We start from the raw sequence: 22,904 nt of genomic DNA, 5'->3' as shown, positions 1-22,904 counted from the left end.
TTTTATTATCAATGTAAATGGAATGATCATTAAAAAAGAACTAATTATTAGTGTAGTTTAGAGGATTAAATAAACTAATGTGTACAATTACTACTATTGTGTAGACTGTATGACCATTTCTTCATGAGCTCAGTGCTCATTCAAGACCTACTGGTTATTAATAAAACATTACTGAACTGAATCTATAATCTGTCTCCTACTCACCCAAAGGAAGCATTATTTTCCTATTTTAAAGATATGTTAAATGGTACAAAAATATCTCATAGTATCTTAAAACATATATAGGACTAGGCATATACACCAAAAGTAGTATTTTTATTGTTAAAAAAATCAGAGTTCTTACAGTTTAAACTTAAAGGTGGATAATGGAGATATAGGCTGTTTCTTGTGCATTTATTTTGCTATAATGTAATGTCTACCATGTGAAATTGATGAATATTAATTGATGGCAATTTTTAACTCTCTTTAAGAATCACAGTTCTATAAAAGTATTATATAACACAATCCCTGAACCATTCTTATAAAATGGAATAGAATTCCAGAGAGATAATGAAGTATAGGTACTTTTCAGTTTGAACCAATATTCAGAAAAATACTAGGTTCATTTCTACAACAATTAAAATAATCAAACTGAAATAATCTACTAATATCAAAGAAGGCTGAGGGATGAGGCAAAATAATCTGTAGGGAGTTTTAAAGATTTTCTCAGGCCTAACACATTTCAATTTAAATTGGCAGAAAAAGATTGATTGAAAATACACACTGCACCTATAACTTTAAACTAATACTTATTGTAAAAGCATTTTCTCTTGCACTAAATTGATTCCTCTAGCTTTCTTCCAGTTTTTAAGGCATGGTGATCCCCACTGAGGCTCTTCATAGATAACTGATTACATCCGGAAGGACATCTAATATAAAATGCTTAAGGACATCTAATATAAGATGCTTTAGGAACAAACATATTAATATCATTTATGATTTAATGAGGATAAAAGCCAAAGTTCCACTTAAATGTTTTATTCATTTTACACTATGTTTTCAAAATCTGGAGGATAATAACAGCAATATCTATAAAAGATCATAGCCATTTTCAGGAACAATAACTATTCCAGCATGAAAATAAATATCTTAAGAAAATGTAGTACAATATACAAGCAACAACCAGTTCTTGGAAATTTTAAATTGTTTCAGAACATTTTTGTGGGCAGTGTTGTATAATTTACCAGGGTTTAAATATTCCACTCAGTATTTACTAACTGAGAGAACTTGGCAACATACTGTGCCAATATGAGAAACTGAACACCTCAGTTTACTCATCTGGAAAATAAGAATAGTACTTACCTCACTGACTGGTTGCAAGGATTAACAGTAATATGTATTGCTCTTGTCCACCTTGGAGTTACCTTTCATCCTTCCTTACATGCATGACTCAGTTAACTCTGAACCTGGCCTCTGGCTCACATATTCATTTTATAACCTACCTATTACTTTCCTACCCAGCAGGTCTTCTTGTGTCCAGTCAGCTCCTCAAAACATACTATGTGCCACTGCTAGTTACTGTGCCCAAAGCACTGAATGATACACTGTCTTCTTCAGACATCTGTACTCACTCTCATTGACTGTAAGAAAATGTATAAACTCCTAAACTTTTTATGTTATGCTCTTCATAGTCTGGGTCTCTCTATCTAAAAAGCTTCCAATATTCTCCTCCATTGCAGTCAACTTTGAGTACTCATTAACTAGTAAGAGGTCATGAAATTCAAGCTTCTTTTGCCAAAACAGTTCTTTCTATTGCTGCTATTGTACTTGCCCTTCCTTGTATCTCAACTTCCTATTAAGGAAAGCTTCTTTAACACCAGATAATAGTCAAGTCCATCAACATTATATATGACTCATTTTCCATACTTCTCTGCATTGTCACTGATGCCACTGTTTTATAATAACCTGATTAGAGCCTTACTTCCTTTACCTTCTGCAATCCATCTTCAAACAGCAGCCAAAGTGATATTTTTAAAAGTACAAGTCATCTCAGGTCACTGCACTGTTTAAAATCCTCTGTGGGTTGCCGTACTTAGAAGCTTAGAAGGAAACACAAAAGCATCATGCATCACTCTGCCCCAAGCTAACCTGCCTCACCACTTGGATTCTGGAATTCATCACTCTGCCTTTGCTCATTGGGTTCTTGGCAAACTCTACAGTTATCCTTTCTTGTCTAAAATTCTTACCCCATGTCTTTACATGGCTACCTTCCCTGAAAGTCCTTTCCTGATCACCTTTCCTAAAACAATCACCAACACACACACACACACACACACACACACACACATATACACACACACTTACACTCACACTGATGCTCACATAATCACCTCTATGCATTTTGCTGCTTTGTTATCTTTAAATTTATTATTCCTGGAATTTATTCATGAATTTCTATCATGCTGACCTTCTCAGGTGCAACGTAAACCCCATGAAATATAAATGTTCCTTTTTAAGGCTGAATCATTAATTCAGTATATGGAAATTCTCCACAAGCATTTGTCCATTTAGTAAATTAATCATTCTGTTAAAAAAAAACAAACATAATCTCTTTCCTAATCAGACTGACAATAACTTCCTCACGAATAGTGTTATCTAAATGCTTTTAAGTTTTTAAATCCAATAAAGGTTGCTCAAACTTGGTAAATCATCAAATATATTTTTTAAACCTAATAAAGACATAAAGTATAATGATTGCCAAGAATTAAATGCAAATAGAATGCAAAATGAAACAAAACTCAAAATAAAAATATTATTCTACCCATTTTATAAAATAGTTTCTTATTAAATGTACCATGAAAATCTACTCCATTTTAGGTAAATGTTTTGCTGGCAAGGCCATCTGCACCATTATCTTGTACAAAATTTTAGCTCTATTAAAATTAAACAGAACTATCAGGGTTTGTGAATCCGAACTGAACTGAACTCATTAACTCAGGTCCCACAAGCTATAAAAGGACTTTTTGTCAAGTGCATAATTTCTAAACCACAACAATGTTTTCCACCTCTCTCCTGTCATCAGACAGATTTCTCTTTGATAAAACAGATGAGAGGCACAAATCAGTCGACACCAACATTCTTAAAACTTCAGAGGGAACCAAAATGTTTTTAAAACCTCACTCCAAACTATTTGTAAAACCTAACAACAAAGGTTTTTTTTGGTTGAGTTATTTCTTTTTTCTCCCCACTATTCAACTTCAGATACTAATGTTTACAGTACAAAGATCTAAAAAGGGCCAGAAATATCAGTGAGTAAGTGAAATACCTGGCACATAGCTGTCATTTGACGAATATGTTTAAATGAACACATAAAACAATTTTGAAAGTGACTCAGTAAAGAGCCTTACAAAATATCTGGCCCCAGAATATTATTATTTATGCATACAAAATTTAACTGGCTTGAAAAAGTGACATAAATAAAGCGTATGATAATTGTTTCATTTATAAAAGAAGTAGCAAGTAAGACAAAAAGAAATACAAATTTTTCAACTGGACCCTAAATGGTAGAGACAGAAAGGGTTGTTTTATTGGCCTATGCTATCAAATTAATTACGCCAATAATGTATAATGTATCTAGATTATATTGATATATAACAGTGAGTTATATAGATAGTTCTTTACTGAATAATAACCAGTTAAGTTCTTTAATAAATATTGAAATTGCCAATGTTATTTAAAGCAGTACTTTAATATTTCAAAATGTTTTGACAATTAGTATAATTTAGGAATAACAAGATTGGCCAATATTTTATCTTTTCAAAATAAATGAAGCATTTTTGTCAATACCTGTATCTTGATTGAAAACTACTAACCATAAGGGGATTCAGAGCACCAATAACACTGTGATAGTTATGTGAATAATAATTACTAGAAAACCAAATATGTTTGTTTGTTTTTAAGATAAAGTAACTTTTGACATTTTGTGATCTGTGTTAAGTCTCATCAATAGAACCACCTAAAGAAAAAGCGAGAAACTATCTTTAGTTCTGAAAATATTTGCCAGAAGAAAATAAAGAAAAAAAAACTGTAATGTATCTCCAAGTAGGGAAACAGTTAAATAAATTCAGTGCAATTCAATATAGGCTATTTTGAAGTTACTAAATGTAGTGATTCTGAATATTATATGGCAGAGCCAGGCACCGTGGCACAAACCTGTAATCCTAGCAGCTCGGGAGGCTGGGGTAGGAGGATACTGTGTTCAAAGCCAGCCTCAGCAACTGGCAGATGCTAAGCAACTCAGTGAAACCCTCTCTCTAAATAAAATACACACTCACACACACACACAAAAAATAGGGCTGGGGATGTGGCTCAATCATGGAGTGCCCCTGAGTCAATCTCCAGTACTGCCCCCTGCCCCAAAAAGATTGCATGGAAGTTATATATCATGATAACTATTAAGAGAATGAAACAGGTTAAAAATTGCATTTGTTTAGGGGGAAAAATGCTAGAAATAAATACATACGATGATAACCATGGCTGTGATTTGAAGAAGATATTCCCCCAAATGTTCTTGAGTACAGTGATTTTATTTTTCAAATAGATAATATGTATATGTGCTATATCTCTATGCAAAAATCTTAAATTCAAATATCTCCCTTCCCAATATACCTATGAATCTACCTTTAGCAATTTCTCCCTTGTTCATTCTTAAAAACTGTGATACCTAGAGATTCTTTCTTTTACTCCACCCATTCAGCCTGTATGGTTTTAACAACCATCTTTTATTCCTTTGACTCCCAAATCTTTCTCTCCCCACTACTAACTATTGCTAGCCTATATAATCTTACAGCAATGTTCTGAATGTTCCAGAAATTATCTGGAAAGCCTTTGTATATATAATCCTTGGTACAAAAAAAATGTGACAAGAATTCCTTTAATCAGTCCTGGCATTCTATAAGTTTTGATATTAGTATGACTGTTTCCTGGACTGAAAGATTGAGCAGAAAACTTCACTGGTTTCTACTTTGTCCCATCATAAATAACTAGTCACCAAATAGAAGCTATTTCATTCCAGAACTCTGCTTAATTTGATGCTTCTTTTTTATCTTCACTCTGTTCATGCATTCATCTCTGGTGTTTTATTGTTTTTTTATTTCAAGTATCCATTCTATATACTTGGCTTATAGTACCTCAATTTTTATACCGATCTAATGGAATTGACATTATTTTATAATATTATATTATTATACATATTATATTTAGTATGTAAATTAAACTGTGCTACGTTATAGTATATATATTATACTATAATATATTAGACTATTTATTATATATATTATATATATAATATATATGTACACACACACACACATAAACACACATAAAATAAACAAAACTGAGCCACAAAAAGGAAAAGTAATTTGGTAGCATAGTTATTACGTGGCAAAGCTGGTAATCTTTAACAACATTATTGCAACAATCTCTATACCTCTATGTCACCCCTTAAAATTATTAATTTTTAAAAATTGCTTTGACCTCCATGGCCCATGATTACATTCAAATTTATTAGCATCATAAAGAAAGCCCTTGAAAGTCTAGAGCAAGTCTAAGTTTTCTTATGTGTTGTCACTCCATATCCCATACATTGCATTCCTGTCCAACTGAGCAGAACTCAAGATGTGCTGGGTCCTTCCTCAACCCCATTGCTTTGTCCATGCCTCGGCTGTCTAGCAAGTACCCAATCACTCTCCTGGAAATCCTTCACAAGGCTGGAAGATTTCTTCTTCAGTGAAGTTTTCCCTACCCCTACCCCAACCTGCAGAGTAACTTGTTCTGCTCTTCACATTCCTGTAACAATACATTCATCTAGCTAACACATTGTCTACTCTAAGATAACAGAATTTAATTATTGGCTAACCTATCTTCCAAAATAAATGTTTTTCCTCTAGAAAAAGAACTGAGTCTTGCCTTCATCATTGTATGAAGAAATCATACATCTCAGTTCTAAGATTAGTTGCACATTCACCTTGTGCTAATGCTTTACTCAGTGCTTGGCACATAGTAGACATTCAATAAATTGTAGATGAGGAAAATTACCAGAGCACCTTCTATTAGTAAATCTCCAAGGTCAAGAAGGCTTATAAGAAAACTGAAAGACCCCTAGATATTGAAGTCTGAAAGACCTGAGGGATTGAAGGCAAAGGACCTAAGAGATCCAGTTATAGAAATGACAAGAGAGTGAAAAGCAGCAGAGAAAAAACTGACCCACTTGAAAGTTTTGCCATTTCTGTAATATTAAGTAATCAAATGCAAGCCAATTTGGGTAGAATCCTTTGCAACAAAACAAAGGATTTTCTTCTTTCCCTCTTTGGGTAGCTCTTGGTTCAGCTATTGAGCAATGGAGCTACTGTGGTGAAATACCACCCTACTAAATGCTTTTAGTTTTAGCCCATTTAAGCTATTGTAAAACTCAACTTGGCAGTCACCTTGCAGCACAGTGAAAGAGCAGGATAAATGAAACTTTCCTAAGTTCTTTTTATCATCAAACAGTAGGAGAACATTATTGGCGCCCTTCATTTGTGGCTAGGTTACAAGGGTTATATTTTAAGCATTTTAGGCCAAATTCCCACTGTAATGTGATATTATTGGGCCAGTCTGTCTGATTTGAGAGAATGCTGTATTATAAATGAAAGTGGTTTTGTTTCATTTCTTCAGAGTATATGTAAAACTCTTGGAAAGGTTAAAAATATAAGCTTTATCCATATAATAAACAGAGAAAAAAAATTGCCTGTTAAAAAATAATTTAAAGCACAATTAGAATTTCAAATGAATTTAATTAGTAATGATAAGACATTATGGATTTATTTCTGGAATTTTCAGAACTTTTAAATTTCAATTCATCTAAAAATAGTTACATGTAAACATGCATCAGAAAAGACAAGCAAAAATGGAATTAATACCTTGTAATCAAGGAAAATAAATTCAAAGTAAAATGAGATTTGGCACTTACAAGTTATAACAGTGAATTTATTTTACTTCTCAATAGCATATTTTCTCACATATAAAATATAATATCTAATGCACAGGTTATTTCAAATATTATGTTGACATTTATAATATCTGGTGCAAATACTTGATCATTAGATGTTATTGAAAATGAAATTAAATACATTTAAATGATGCAGTTTTATGACTGAGAGAATTTCTCAGTAGCCTTGTAATTAAAGCTAAACAATCAGATTATTTTTAATCAATTATTTTATTTCAGTCCATTATTCTCATACCTATTTGTAGTAAAACATGATAACTTTGTAAACATAGGAAGAAGAATGGATTATAAAAATAAGAGAAACTTTCTCACCATGGGTTTTCTTGGAATCACAATCTAAAAGTGAAGAAATTGAGGTTAATTGAAGTCCAAAAATCAAAATTATTAAAGCTGATGTAAAGTGAAGTAAAAAATTCATGAAGGATTTATCCAATAAACTAAAAATAGTTGTATCTGCCCTTTTATTCCAGAAGTTTAGTGTTGGTTTAGTTTGAGATGTCAACTGTCTGTGTATGTATGTGATTTTTTTTTATGAAAAAGTATTCAGTTGAGATTTAACTCAGCTTCAGTATTTATTAACAATCAGTATTTATTTACATACACTATGTCAAGCACTAAATGCAAAAAGATAAATATTTTGTCCTGAAGAATGCACTCAGCAGTGGGAAAGACTGGTACATAAATGAAACAAAGAGGCAAATTCACTTGTGACCTGTAAATTTGAGACACTCCAGAGGAATTGCACTTGGCCCACCCCAGTTAAGACAGATGTGGCAGCCTAGTTAGTTTCTTTAGAATGAACCAAATCATCCCAGTGAAGCAAGTTATAAAGTAATTCTAGGTAGTAAGAAAGGGCCTCGTGTGTAGGAGGTCTTAGGGAGAAGCCCTTGGAGTTACTGTTACAGATGAGATTGAAGAAGCAGTCAGAGGCTGGGTTCTAAAGTATCTGTCATTTCATGCTAATGTGCTTGACATTTGCCTAGTGAGCTCTGTAGAGACATTGACATATTTTATGTTAGAATGGGCCACATTATGGGCTTGCAATTGATCATTTGGCTGATGTTTAAAGAGAAAATTTAAGAAAATATTGTAAGTATAAAGAGCACTAAGAGAGTTATTACAATTTCCAAATGAAAGCTTACAGAAACCTCAACTGGGAAAGAAGTAAAATGATAAGGAAAATAAGAACAGACTCAAAAAAATATCCAAGGTAAGTCCACATTTTGCAATGACCAACACAAATTTACTTCTATGATGGTCCAAAGTGTTAAAATAGAAGGATGTAACTTGAGCTCAAATGTAATTATATTTTTAACAAAAGCTTAAACAAAAACTTCATTTGAATTAAAATAGAGTTAAATAATAAATAAATAATAGTAAGATTTTTTTTACAAGGTTGGGTTAGCCACCTTTTTTTATTGTTCTTAGATTTTTTTCTGGAAGATTTTTTAAATTTACTTATCCTTATGAAGTTGAGAATCTGTTATTTTATCTATTTCACAAAAGTTTATATTCTGATTTTTGAGAGAAACTCATAAACATAAACAGAAATTCATTAACAGAGAAAGCAATGTTTCCACACATCGATCTTCCTATCCAAGGACAAGATACGGCATGACTTTCTGTGTCTATGTCTTCCTAACTCATCCTCAGGAGTGTCATATGTTTTCATCATATGAATTTTGGTCCTTTATTAACAAGTTTATTTCACTAACACACAATAGGTTAGGGGAAGGAAGAATAGAACCTCATTGGAATTGACAAAAGAGGAATGAAGAGAAGGGAGGTGGGGTGGGAATAGGAAAGACAGTAGAATAAATCAAACATTAATTTTTCTATGTTCATATATGAATACATGCTCATTTTAACTCCACATCATGTACAACCACAAGAATAGGAATTTATATTCCGTGTATGGCAAAGTCATTATTTACTTTAATTTTTAAGCATAAAAATTCTGTGAAGTTATTTTCCCAATGAGAAAACTTAGGCTGAATGAAATTAAGTAATATATCCAACATGACACATCTAGAAAAACACTAGCATTTGAGCCTGTCTCAGTGTAGAGGCAGTGCTTTCTAAGCCAGTGACCTCTAAACCCAGTGCCAGCTGTAGTCTACTGTTCTTTGAGGGTAACTTTCACATGGCAACCCTTAGGATATTTGTTACATTGTATCCCACCACTGAACTCTTACCATCAGTTGGATCTTATATAGACTATTTTTATATAATTATAAATGTGGGACTCTCAAGTCAACATTTTGAGTGTTTCTGTTTCCTCATTATACTCTAGTGTTTTCATCAGAAAATGTTCCCAGCCTAATCACTAGTTCTTCTGCCTCTCTGTCCCTTTTAGTGGACTCCAATTGTTTTGTAGATCTGAATTGACAGCAATTACATAAAGCAGCCAGAAGATGATTAGCTTGGAAAGCTGAATTTTGTCAAGTTAATTACCAGTGGTGCACACTGACTTTGATTCATGAATATGGCTTTTAGTAGAGCTCTTAAAGTGAGATGTTAATCAGTCAACACTAATTTTTTTACAGTTTAATGGAAATGTCAAAAGGAAAGTTTCAGGGAGAGCCCAGGCAAGAGGGACCCTGGTGTGCACTGAAAGAATTACCAAATATAAAAGAAGCATTCATCTTTAAGAACTGTTTTATCGCAATTTGATCATGAAATGAACACTCCTTTCTCTATCTGCCAGAGCAGCAATCAAATCAATCATCAGGGCTCTTGACAAACATGGAGATCAATTGCAAGGTTGTACTCTGTCTTTCAGGTCTGAATTTCCCAAATTCCATTAAATGGAACCTTCTGTCACTAGTGATAAATGTAAAAAGGCAGGATAGAGAAGAAAATGTATTCCTTTTACAGATAAAACATTTAGAATTTATTTAAAAATTTCAATTAGATTGAAAATATCCTGCAATTTCTTCCTAGATTAATGTTGAGTAAATACCAGTGGGAATGAAGACTCCCAAGCAAGCTTTATCCTTCATACTTCTAAGCCTGCTGCCTTTCTTTGTTCATGGTTTCAAAAATCTCTTGTACATTCTCTCAGGGAAAAAAAGAACTCCTTACCTGAACCCTTGAGGAAGATAGCATGACTGGAAAATATAAGCTCTGCATTTTACTAAATTTTACTACTAAATATATTTTAATTTCTGAAAAAAACTTTCACTTTTGTAGCACATAAGGAATCCAAGTTTGAATGAATTATTTCAATCATTATTTTAAGCTACTTATGACCAAAATTTTAAAAAAATTTAACGGAATAATAAATGGAACATCACTCAGGTTTTATAAGCTCTTTGTTACTAGGCAGCATTGTATTCAAGGACACTGTATTTTGTTTTTTGAAAACTGCAAATCAAATGTTACAGTAGCCAACAAAATATTATGACCAAATCTATTTATAGTAGTCATAAATATTCTTTCTACCTGTCTACTACTGGTCTACTGTCTCCACTCAAAGCCCAAGTTTATACCCAAGAGCTACATTTCTTTTATAAATAGAATGCAAAATCTCCTAATTTTGGTACAGATTATCACATCCATTAGATAACTGGGAAGATAAATTGTTTAGTAAAAATAACAAATCGATTGTAAAATTTCAACTTATTAAAACATATATCAACCCTATGAGTAAGGACAAAGAATGTACAAAACCCCTCCTTCATTTATTATGTAGGCAAAAATTAGCGTTTGGTATTAAGAGGAGCCACAAAGAATGCTGTTGGATCAAGGAATTTTACATCGATGGAATAATTTGAAAGAAAAGGTTTTTATAGAATTAACTCCTGTCAACTTATCCAAACATTTGGACAAAAAATTTTGTAGGCAAATCATTAACAGTTCAGTGATTTTCTTTGCCTTTTCTTCAATAGAGGCACTAATAGGATTTCTGAGCAAATGTGTATCTCAATCTCTTTTTGCACTAAAGCCCATCACAGGCAGTGGTTTCTCATGCCCCTCTTTATACTAGAGAAGGAAATAACTTAACTCTAATACTGCAATGCACTTTTCCTGGCAGCACAGTGTACAGAATCATTTGAAATCTTCAAGGAATCCATTGTAGAAATTTGAGAATTTTAGATAATAAATTAGTAAAATATGACGTAATTTCACAGACCACTATACTATCCTGAATTAAAATATCATGTTTCTATTCTATTTTAAACTTTTGGAAAACGATGTTCTCTTGATCATCTATATATCTATATTTGGGTTTTGCTTATTCCTCCTATCAAGTTATGTTCATGAAATTTAATTAGACAATTTCAATGACAGTTTGATAGTTGACCTCACATATCACAGCAACATCTTATCAGATACGAATACATGAGGGGAGAAATACTTGCCTAAATTAAGCATGATGGGCTTAAAACTGCTTTAACCCTTCCTTATGGTGAAGTAAATAATTTAAGGAGCAATTTCCCTAGCTCTTTTATAGTATAAATAATTATTTCAGCCACTGATTCAACATTATTCACTTTTTCCTGCACCAAGAATACAACAATTACATAAACCAAATGCCTGTTCCCTGACAGTTTGTAGTTTCGTGAGAGGTTTCAAAGTAATACATGCATGTTATGTGCTCCTGTAATTTCTCTACTATAATCTAACTAGAAAAGTTAGTCACTTCTAGTTTCCTCACTTAGAGATAGCCAGTTAAAATGCTACCGTATGTAAGTATGAGTTTGTGTGTATTTATCAGGTTGGACCATATGAAGTTACTATCTTTATAGATGAAAAATGGTTAATAGCAGTAATTTCATACAGTTCAACTTAATCAACATATCCTTTGTTTAATTAAACTCAATCTTACACAGTTGAATGAATGATTTTTAGTATTAGTATTACCTATAAGCAGTGCTGACAAACAGTGCTAATTGTAAGTTCAGTGACATCTTTCATTCTTTCCCCATGAAAAATTCCTGTAAGCAAAATATCAAATTTAAAAAAAATTTTAAACTTATTTTAAAATTAAGTGGAGGACTTCACTCAAATTGTTTCCATTTCAGTCTGACTTATGGTGTTTTGAACCTAAATGGCTGTGTTAACTATTTCCCCCAAGTTTTTAAATTAAGTATAACATAAATTTCAGTCACTTAATTTTTACTATAAATCTTTTACTTCATTCACATGTTTGAACTTATTTGAACATAGAAATTTCACATTCAATATCTGCTCAATCATTCCCAACATAAGATACTGCTTTTCTCTTTGTTTTTCTGTAAGTCTTGCCAAGGATTGGCTTTTTATTATTGATCTTGTCAAAGAAGAAATACTGAATTAACAATGACATTTTCCCTATTTTTCTAATTTTTGAATTTCAGCTTTTGCTTTTGCTGAAGTTTTTCTTTATGCCCCTTAAACATATTCTTAGCTTTTTTGATTTTTTGCTGTATTTAATACTTGGTTCACTTCATTATGAAAAATAATTTTCTTCTGAGTACAGCTCAGGACTATTGCTTAATTTTATGTGTACTTTTTTCCTCTGTTATTTTATAAGTATGATATAATAGTAGAATTGAATTTATACTTTTCTAAAAGTCAATTAAGAGAATCATTTATCTCAAATGTGAAATTGATTGGTTTGGCAAACACTGTTCAAAGCCATTGTAAATCACCTTCTTACCAGTGTTGGTCCATTCAGGAGGAGGATGCTAGAATTCTCAAGGCTTGGGTATAGTTCTAACCAATGAAATGTGAACAGAAGTCCCGAGGTGCTACTGCAGGGAAAGACTGTTAAGACTTGTGAAAGAACTCTTAAGAAAGCTTACTGTTCCTACTGGTGACTTGTCTCATTGGTCCTCTGCTCTTTCCCTCTTCCTGCATAGAGTGTAGTCACTTTCCCAGGGTTTTAGCAGTTGGCTTCAACAGGAAGCTGAAAGCACATACTTAGGGTACAATGGAGGGGAGGGATAAGAATGTCCTTGAGTGGATGCACTGGTCTCAACTGCCTGACTCTGGACTTCTTGTTTCATTGAGAAAATAAACCCTTTTCTTTTTAAGCCGCTCTCATTAGGCTTTCTTTTCTTGCAGCTAAGCTGAATCTTAGCTGAAAGTGTGGCTGGCATAAAGGACAGTACCCCAACCAGATCTCCTCTTATTGCTCAGTGCATACATCTAAGCTACCATAGGTCACTGCTGTACCTTTCTCCAGGCAATTGGGCATGGTACCCTCAGGCAGTGGCTTGGTGATAAAACAGTACAAAAGCCTGGACTCCCCTTCCTGAAGGTGGGACACCTCTCTGGGTCTTTTTATATATCACAGTTTCTACTGGGAGAAACTGAGGCTAGACTTCAAGTCCCCCCCCCAACACTCTATTCTTTCATTTTCTGGGTTTTGTTTTGTATTCCCTGCGTCAATCACTTACTTCTAGGGAATCCTGCTTAATTCAATGGGTATTTTATTTCTTTTTAAAAATAAATTCCTAGTTTTACTCTATTATGGTAAAAATGAATATAGATAGCATCAGTAGTGTTTGCTTCATGGAATTTTTAAGTTCTCCATGGCTTAATATGAATAGATTTTGTATGGATACACAAATATTTCAAAATAAGGTTATTTTCTCTAAACTTTCAAGTTTGATATATAAGTTAATATTACTTCTGTCACTTAAATGCAGTATGCTGGTATTTATTTATCATTTGATATTTCTTATGTTTTTTATTACTTAAAATTGCATGTTTATTTTCTGACTCATCAATCACATCTGTTTTTTTTAACTGTGATGTAAAATTGCTTGTGATTTATAAACCTTAATCCTTCTGATATTTTTTCCATCTTGTTTAAGCTTTTATGTCATGGTAAATGACTGCTAAACTTTCTCTTGTAAATAGCAAGTATTGAGATTTTATTCCTTTGCCCCAATATTGGAGTCTTTCTTCTTCTTTCTTTTGTGAGCTTTCATTTTGGCAGAGATGTTAGCCATCACATTTATTATGTTATGTCATAAATTTCCTCATAAATATTTATGTTCCCTTCTATTGTTAGGAGTTTTTTGTTTGTTGGTTTATACGGCTCTTTTAACCCATTTTTATTTATTATTCTGTTTATTGATTCAGAAAGTAAACATTCTTTTTACTCCAATAAAGTGTTTATTTTCAAAATGAATAATGTCTTCCTTGGTATTATCAATATGAAAATAAGATTGTCTATTGACTTGCCTCTTTTACCAGGTTTCTTCAGAAATACTGATATTTGAAAGCCAAAACATGATTTGGAATTAACATTTCTTATTTTCCAAATATTTTGATATTTGTGCTGTTTTATAACCATATTAACACTAAAGAATTATTTATGTCCTAATTCTGAAGTTGGTTAAACATTTTCCTGTAAGATTTTGATGCCCTCTTCCCCTTTGTCTAAAATCTCATAAAGAGTTTTTGTCCTTGAAATGTAAGATATTTTACCATATCCAATTCATTGACTTCTTCTAATTTGTTATTCCATACTTTGCTTACCAATTTAATTTGCTGACTCAAGACTTCCTTGAACCTATGAAAATTTTTCTTTGACTATTTTAAATTACTGCTTCTCCTCTGTTTGCTCTGATCTTTTCTTGGATACTTATTAAATACCTATTAGGTCTCCATGTGTCCAAGAAAAATTGTATTAGACATATTTAAATGACCTAGGAAGACTTTATTCAGGATTACTGCAATAAAGGAAAAGAGATCAAGTTAAAGTCCACTGAATTAAAAAATAGAAGAGTTTTTAAGAAGTAGGGTATCCTAGTGGAAAATTACTGAAGGATATTAGGGGGACTTTGTTATATGTGGTTAGGTCTTTGTTTGCTAATTGGTATTTGTTGAAGTAGGGCTTCCATTCTCCCACAAAACTGAAAGGGCTGCCATCTTCCTTGATGACCATATTTTGAATGAATGGCTCCCATGTCTTGGGAAAGATACTCCTAGATTATAAACCTGCAAAATACGCTGGGACAAATTTGATGTATATCTCAAGGGGGAAGAGACAGAATTGACAACTATAAGTTTTTAAAGTAAATCCTCTAAGAAAAGGGAGCTCAGGGGTCCAGACTTAGGAAGAAGTCAATCTAAAGAAGATTGAAACTTCAGGCTGTCTTGGTCACTTGTCACTTTTTCATTTTAGTCTCTTTATACTTTTCCTGAGTTCCAGGAGAATTTTCTGAGCTTCCCATCTATATTACTGATGTGGTAAATTTCCATCAGTTGTCTCTGTTTTCATTCAGATTTTAAATTTGGTAATTTTGTTTTTCACCCATGAAATCTCTTTTGTTTCAGATCATTTCTCATCCTGATTTATACTCTACCTTAATTGAAAAGGTTTGTTCTCAATTTTGTGCCAACCTAACATATTCTAAAGATCTTTATCATGTACTATAGTAACCAATGCTTAAGAATAAACTTTTTAATATCATATTTTTGAGTAAAAATAAATGATCTTTTCTTTTCCTCATGATGACAAAAGATAGTCTGTGCATTTTCAATAGAGTGTTAAGATGGGTTCTGCCAAAAAAACTGGTGTCTTTCCAAATCTTTCTAGTACAATGAAAGGAGAAGGGAATAGTTTTCATTTATTTTGCTGTCATTTTGCTAAGCAGGAGATCAAGAAGCCTGGGGTGGAGATGGAGTGAAATTAAGCCAAGCTGGAAGGAGTCAGGACAGAGTGTGTCAGTCTATGCTAAAGATGAGTTTTCTTTTTCTCTGTTTTTGAAGAAGCCTGAAGTTGGCTTGGCCAAGCTTCTATTTTATGCCTGAAAGATCTCTTATAGAAATCTAGGGATTGTAGTGGTACCCTCTGTTTTTTACCCCCAAACATGTCAAGATCTGCCTACTTATGGATTTTTTTTTTCAGTCTTAGGGAGCAAACCCAGGCCCTTGCACATGCTAGAAGAGAACTGTATCACCAAGATACTCCACATCCCCAGCTCTACGCAAGCTTTTAGTGGGGGACGATTAGCAAATTTCTACTAGTTACTGGAGCCAATATATTTCTGAGGCAAGCGAAGTAGGCATAATGCCTAGGGTATGTGTTACTTTTAGAGTTCTCAAAAATGTCTTAATTTGTTTTAAATCTAGAAAAATGATTAAATCTAACAACAAATATGCAATAACAAATCATGCTTGAATTGTACTCATATTTACACGAGAAAGGTTGTAATTTATAATTTTGTTTAATGGAGGAAGAGGCCCATGACAGTAGAGGTGTGTAGTCTTCCTGAAAGTCATGATGTGACCCTGCAAGCCTTTCTTCCACATCCATGTTAGATGAGCCACTTTAAAACATATAGAGATTCTTGATCACAGTGGTAGTTGTCAACCTAGTAAGACTTCACTATATCTGGCAGAAATATGTCAGAATTTTTAAATGGACTGTCATCTCTTATCATATTTTTCTTTGTGTTTATAGTCAGTTGCTTGCTACAGTAAGATACATATAGGTGAAGGGGTCAAACACCATTAATAACACAAGTGTTTAAGACAAAGCATTTTTAAAAACAAATCTGAAAACAAGATTATTTTCCCCAAAGTTCAAAAAGCACTCAAACAATATATATTTAGTCATATTCCATTCACTTGCAATTTCCTCTACTTTCTAGGAAAAAAATCTAGAATTTAAAGCTAGAAGTCTCCTATGACTCAGCTAAGCAGCTTCCACATTAGTAAATGTGAAGGACTAAGGCAGCTGAGAGTGGCTTTTTTATTGGACAACTGCTGTAATTATTGGAGATAAAATCTTAAAAATTATAGAACAATTTAGTGTGTCAAAGGAAAATTTAATATGCAATGAAAATAACTCTTGAATAGCTAAGAATTAATAATGTATAATTTCATAGCCTAATAATATCATCAGCTGAGCCTGGATCAGAAAGGCTTCATAACAAGCAGCATTTACTATATTCTTCCTACATGCCAGGCACCCTCCAGTCATTATTATCCAATATAAACTTCTATATAGTAGCTAATCTTATCAATAGTTTGCAACGAATAAAGCAGTTTTAGTGATTTTAGAAAATTTGCTAAAATCATACCTAGTAATAGCAGTAACAAAAGCCAACTAAATTCTACTTTGCCGTAAACTCATTATTCTGCTCTATTCTCAAAATAACTTTCTTTTACATGGAAAATACGCTTGCTGAAGGGCTTCAGTGAATGTCAGAAGATTCCTTATTCACTGTGGTTTTATTTTATTAATAAATTCAAAGGTGCTCAGAAAAGAGGAAGCAAGTTCTATCATTCTCTAAAACTATACCAGTAGACTTATTCAAAATCTACTACTGCTTTTCTCTTATAATAAAAAATTCACATTATCAATATTAGCTATAAAATGCATAGTTTCACATTGTGTGTGTGTGTGCGTGTGTGTGTGTGCACGCGCCAATAGATATTCAGTCAGTTTGCTTGACTTTGTAATTGAGGGCAGTGTTTTCTGTCACATACCTAAATAAACTATGAACTGCTTGAGGACAAGGACAATATCTAATACAGCCTATAATCTCTTTCCAAAGTTCATGAGGCCAGATGTGTTTTGGAACCAGATGCATCTTAAAAATATAGAAATTTTGGAAGAGTATATAGCTGTCTGGAGTAGCAACATATAATCAAAGACATAAATATTTCTTCAAAAATGAGAACTATTCATACTGACTGGAATAAAGTATGAATAGCCTTAAATAAGTTCATAATACGGTTTTCTTTTGAGTTAGTTCAGACCAAGGTCAGGTTTTGGCATCAAATGAATCACAAAACTGCATATTTAGTTTGAATTCCAGAATTAAAAGAAAGGGGGACCTGTTTGCACTTCTTGAAGTTTTATCATAAGGTATTTGTCAGCTGATGGAGAATTCTATTGTTCACAGCTTGGGTTAATGTAATATACCCCAAATCTACATGCTGCATCCTTTATGATAAATTGCATAAGTAAATATATTACATTTTGAGGGTATCAAAGTCAAATTTTCCTTCAGAATGTCTCTTTGGCAAAGAAAATAAGACGATATTTTTAGAATTCCATATATAACAAAGAATTTTAAAATCTAGTAAAAGGATCCAACATAAAAGCATAGGAGCTATTTCTGAATGTTTTTATAATCATCATCCAAGCAGCCTACTTAATTGACATTTGGGGGCAGGAGATGTTATCGAAGACATGAAAAACAGCACGTGTGAATACTGTGAAAGATGCCTGAGATACAATGCACTGCAGCCTTTATATGAGCATCATCATCTGAAGCATAACTCTAATAAATGAGGATATCTCGATGAACCATGATGCTTGGGGTTTGGAAATGGGAGAGAGAATCAACTAATGTGCTAGTTCTTTTCCCAAAGGGAAAACATATGCTCTCCTTCTTTTATATTTTATACAACAATAGTTGGAATTCAGTTTGAATAAGACAACAGTATTATTTAGCAAAAAAGAAAAGTTAGATTACACACAAGAAAAACAATTTTTGTTATAGTTTTAAATCTTTAAAGGAGTTTATAATAAGTTTTGATTATCTGGCAATAATATTGCCTTTGCATTTCAAATAAAATTCAGTTATTAAAAATACAACATATAGAGTCACATAAACTTAATGGCATCTGAGTTAACCTAATTCATTGGCTGCACTGCTCTATTCTCATGAATACACACACACAAAAAAAAAAAAAAGAGAGAGGAAAAACACCTTTGACCCATGTAACAGTTTATACTTATATAAAGATCTATTTATAATACTTAATAATGAAACAAGCATACTTTGAATTAAATCTTTAAAAGTTAATGGAAAAAGCTAGAAAAGAAGATGCCAAATTATTGTTAATAAATACACTTTTCTAAACTTACCCTCTTGGCTCTGACATGCTTAAGAGAAAAAATACATATTACATTCCTAAGTAGACCAGTCTAAGAAAGCCATGTTGCTGAATGAGAAAGTATTAGAACAAGTAAGGTAAATCTTTTAATAACATGCTACTAACTTTAGCTGTTATTGACTCATGGAAAATACTTAATAAATACTTGCTTTACTGCCTAAGATTTGGAGTTATACAGAAAGCATATCTTAAATCATGCAAGAGAATATTAAATAAAAATGATAGTTTATTGATCTAAAAACACAATGTGATGAGCTCCACAACTTCACATGGAATATAATCAAGGTTTTGGTCCTCATTCCAAGTTGAATGCTCTCTTCAATAAAAATCACTGCTTTGTTTCTTTCAACTACTGTATTTAATATCTATTTTATATGGCAGATGATCAAGTTAAGAAGGTCTGCTATTTAGAAATTGCATAAAAAATAGCTTAAAATTACATAACAAATTTTGAACTAAAGTAGTTTATGGTGACTAAATGATTAGGCCAATATATACAAAGCTTCCCCAATTATCATAGTCTGATAATACAGCTATCCTCAGTTTTAAATCATAATGGCTATTAATTAGTTTTCCCATTCTTTTCACAAGACAAATGTATTTAGAATTCTCAAATAGTATAAAAAGAATATTCAGAAATATGTATTGTTTCATTTGATGAATCAGCCACCACTGTAAACTTCCATCTTGAGCACATTATTTCTAACTGAATGAGCAACACTTGAGTCCTCAAGAGATAAACAACTATATAATTATTTTTGATTGTGCAGTATTAAAAAGTTTTGAACTGTAATAATATTCAGTTGATCAGATAATGCTGATATCAAATAGCTGTTATTAAAAGATTTAACATCTCACATCATCCAACTGAGGGGAAATTAAATGCAATGAGGCTATCTACCCAAGGGCACCTTTGGAAAATTTGCACTGATAGAAAGAAATCCCAGACTTTCATCAGATGAACAAGCAGGTCTCAGAAATGCACAAAACATCCCTTTTAAATAAGGTAACAGTAGAGTTTGGGAAATTTTTGAAGGATAAGTTAAAAGTCCATTGGTTGTAACTTGGAATCTCAACCTTGACTTTTACTGACTCTAACCTTGTAACCTCACTTGGCCTCCATTTCTTCATCTGGAAAGAGGGGATAATTGTTACCTTACAGTGCCATGAAAGTGTTCTATTCAATTACCCTCTTCACATGATAGGCTTTTAGAACATTTTAGCCAGTTACCCCAAGATACCTCTTTTTTTATCAATTGGGACAGGATTAAAGTAATGAACTCTACAGACATCACTGAATGCACAGAAACAAATTCAGTGTTGACTGCAGCCTCCTAGGTTTTTTAATGAGTGAAAGTACCTAAAATTTTTCAAACTCCTCTGGAGTATCCTTAAAATTATCCGGAAGTTTCTTGGTTTCAAATGTATATGCGAATGTATACTGTATACACCAGAGTTGGTTTTCACTGTAATTACAGAGATAATTTTTGCTAGATTCTGAGTCTAGACTATTTATCATCCAAGGCCTTCTCTAAAAGGAGATATTTTGTGGGGTTAAAAAATAGATTTAATAGTCCTGATTCTAAATGAAAACATACAATACTGAGAAAACATCAAAATAATATATTGAACATATAAGTCATTCAATTAAACATTTAGAATCCTTCTTATAAAAGACAAAATATATAACCTATTTATATAGAAACCTCATTTTACTTAGTAGTTTAAAACTGATTAGATAATAATACAGTCCTAAACCTAATTTTAGAAAAATTCATGGATACAAATACTTTACAAGAGGCCCACATTTTGCTGAAGAAATACCAAAGGAGCTCCTCCAACTCAGTAACTGTACAAGTCTTACAAGAGCAGTTTCTTATCTAGTGGTACTTGTGACTCTAAAGCTTCAACTTAAATCAATGGAAGGAAACCATAACTATATTTTATATAAGGATATGAAATTATTTTCCTCATGAAGTTATAATGTTCCTTTAATAAAACTGACTTGAAACAGAAGAAAAGTACATTGGAGGATGATTTTATATTTACGTATGTTGAACACATTTTATGAGCAGAATTTCACTCTTCTTAAATACTAATTTGCATGACAAGCTACAGTCCAAGTCAGAGTTTACTCCAGAATTTGAAGCAAGAGAGCTTTTTGATGTTGGACAACGAATACATACAAAGAATATAACAATTCTAAGATATTTCTCTAGGTTCTTTGGAAAAAAGTTCAATAGTCATTTTAGTAGAGTTTAGTAGATTATTTTAGTTGAATGCCTGTCTTTTACTGATTTTATTGTTTACCTATACATTTAGGTAAAATCAATAATTGCTTCTATACAAAGTTTCAACTGTGTTTCAGGTCAATAAAAGTGACTACTAAAAATCAAACAGAGTAAAGAGAAAAATTTAAGTCAAGCTTTCATACCAGGTCCAGGTGTTGATCTCAGGCTCTATGAATTACAGGGTCAATTACCCTGAGCGAGCTCCTTCACCTCTCTTAGCTTTTCCTGGAAGGTAGAAGCAAGAATAACTTTTCTCACCAATTGTGAGAATTACTTAAAAATACATAAAAAAAATCTTCGTATTCACCTACAAATACATAAGCCATTATTTTCTCTTTCCCTGTCACTCTGAATGGATGTTGTGAAGATTAAATCAGATTATAAAACACCTGAAAGAGCTTTGTAGACTTTAAAGCATTGTTAACATATGATATATGAGAGCAGGTTATTTTTCTGTTTTCAGGTGGATTAATTTCTACATGTGATCACTAACATTAGAAAAAAGAAATAATTCTAGCATACTCATAAAAGTAGTTCAAAGATTCTTCAGCTTACCCTAATCTTGTCGAAGAGTTGGTTTCACTGTAATTACAGAGATAATTTTTGCTAGATTCTGAGTCTCGACTATTTATCATCCATGGCCTTTTACACTGTGGACTAAGCCAATTAATTTCAGATGTGTTTTAAAATGCATCTAATGTTTCAGTCTCTGGACACACTCATATTTGACCATGCCAGCATGCTTGCCAGATGCCAAGGTACTACAGACAAAGCTTTATTCATCATCATCCTATGTGTGAGTCTGCAATCTAAAGGAAGTGTTGCTCCTCAAATGACACATGAACTTTCAGCATTTGTAAAAGGTCAAAGTTTTTAGATTTGTTAATATAAACAAACAAAAACAAAGGAGGAGGGAGAGAGGAGACAGAGTGTAAGAGTGAAAGCAAAACAGAGGGAGAGAGAAGCAGCTACTATCTCTGCAGGGAAACAGAGACTGAAGGATGTCAGTGCCACCCTGACCTATGCTCAAATGGCCAGTCCCTCAATTACTAAACACCTCCCTGCCATGGGAAAGTTACTCTATCCTTTTCTTCAAGACTCCTTCCTTATATAAAGGGGGAAAAAATGGTACCTTGTAAGTTTATGTGAGATTTACAAACAAATATTTATAAAATGTCTTGTGTACTACTGTAACTGACATATGGAAAGCAGATCTCAAGAAATGGTAGTTGTCTCTCTGTCTGCATGTCTGTTCTTAACCATGCTCCAACACACTTTGCCTTTGTCAAGCCGCAAGCCAAACTCAAACCCATTAAATCTGAACACCTGAATGGTTGAGCCCAGGCACCAGTATTGCTAAGTTACCCAGGCAATGTCAATATCTAGCAAAGGTTGTAAATGACTTTGCCATCCTGAGTTTCTAAATGTTCAACATAACCTGTGGAGTTTAATCCTTAATCTCAAAGGTGTATTTACTACTTATTTGTCATGGAAAATTATGTTCACTCCCATATTCTCTAACTGCTAGACAATATGAGGTTTGAAATCAGTTAATGAGAAAGCATCAGGGTGGCTCCACTAGATCCCTGCAGGCCTGACTGTAATAAAAACTCAAGGCTCTAACAAATTAATTTCTTAAAAATAACAGGATTATCAATATTTCCTCTAACATGGAGTAATCAGAACAGGTCCTAGAAGATTACTTGTGTTGTTTTATCAGTAAGGAAAAT

The 22,904-nt window shown here is 32.8% G+C and overlaps 1 protein-coding gene across 7 annotated transcripts in view; it reads right to left on the bottom strand.

Moving 5' to 3' along the window:
- The window catches only part of Cntn1 (contactin 1), a 343,845-nt gene that overhangs the window by 296,717 nt on the left and 24,224 nt on the right, over nt 1-22,904 (bottom strand). For 3 of the 7 annotated variants that reach the window (XM_046436255.2, XM_058576455.1, XM_058576457.1), the window contains exon 2: nt 21,318-21,399. The exons of 2 other annotated variants lie outside the window; for them this stretch is intronic. The gene's annotated coding sequence lies outside the window, so the exon portion shown is untranslated. Of the gene's footprint in view, nt 1-1,341; nt 1,682-21,317; nt 21,400-22,904 lie in introns of those variants that run through there. 2 more of the 7 variants (XM_046436254.2, XM_046436257.2) reach the window with 1 other exon arrangement.

The sequence above is a fragment of the Marmota monax genome, unplaced genomic scaffold, assembly GCF_021218885.2.
Source record: "Marmota monax isolate L192 unplaced genomic scaffold, Marmota_monax_Labrador192_F-V1.1 WCK01_AAM20220418_F8-fsc00012, whole genome shotgun sequence".
NCBI classification, from domain to species: Eukaryota; Metazoa; Chordata; class Mammalia; order Rodentia; family Sciuridae; genus Marmota; species Marmota monax.
The sequence above is the reverse complement of the archived record's forward strand: the minus strand, read 5'-3'. Positions and strand labels throughout refer to the sequence as shown.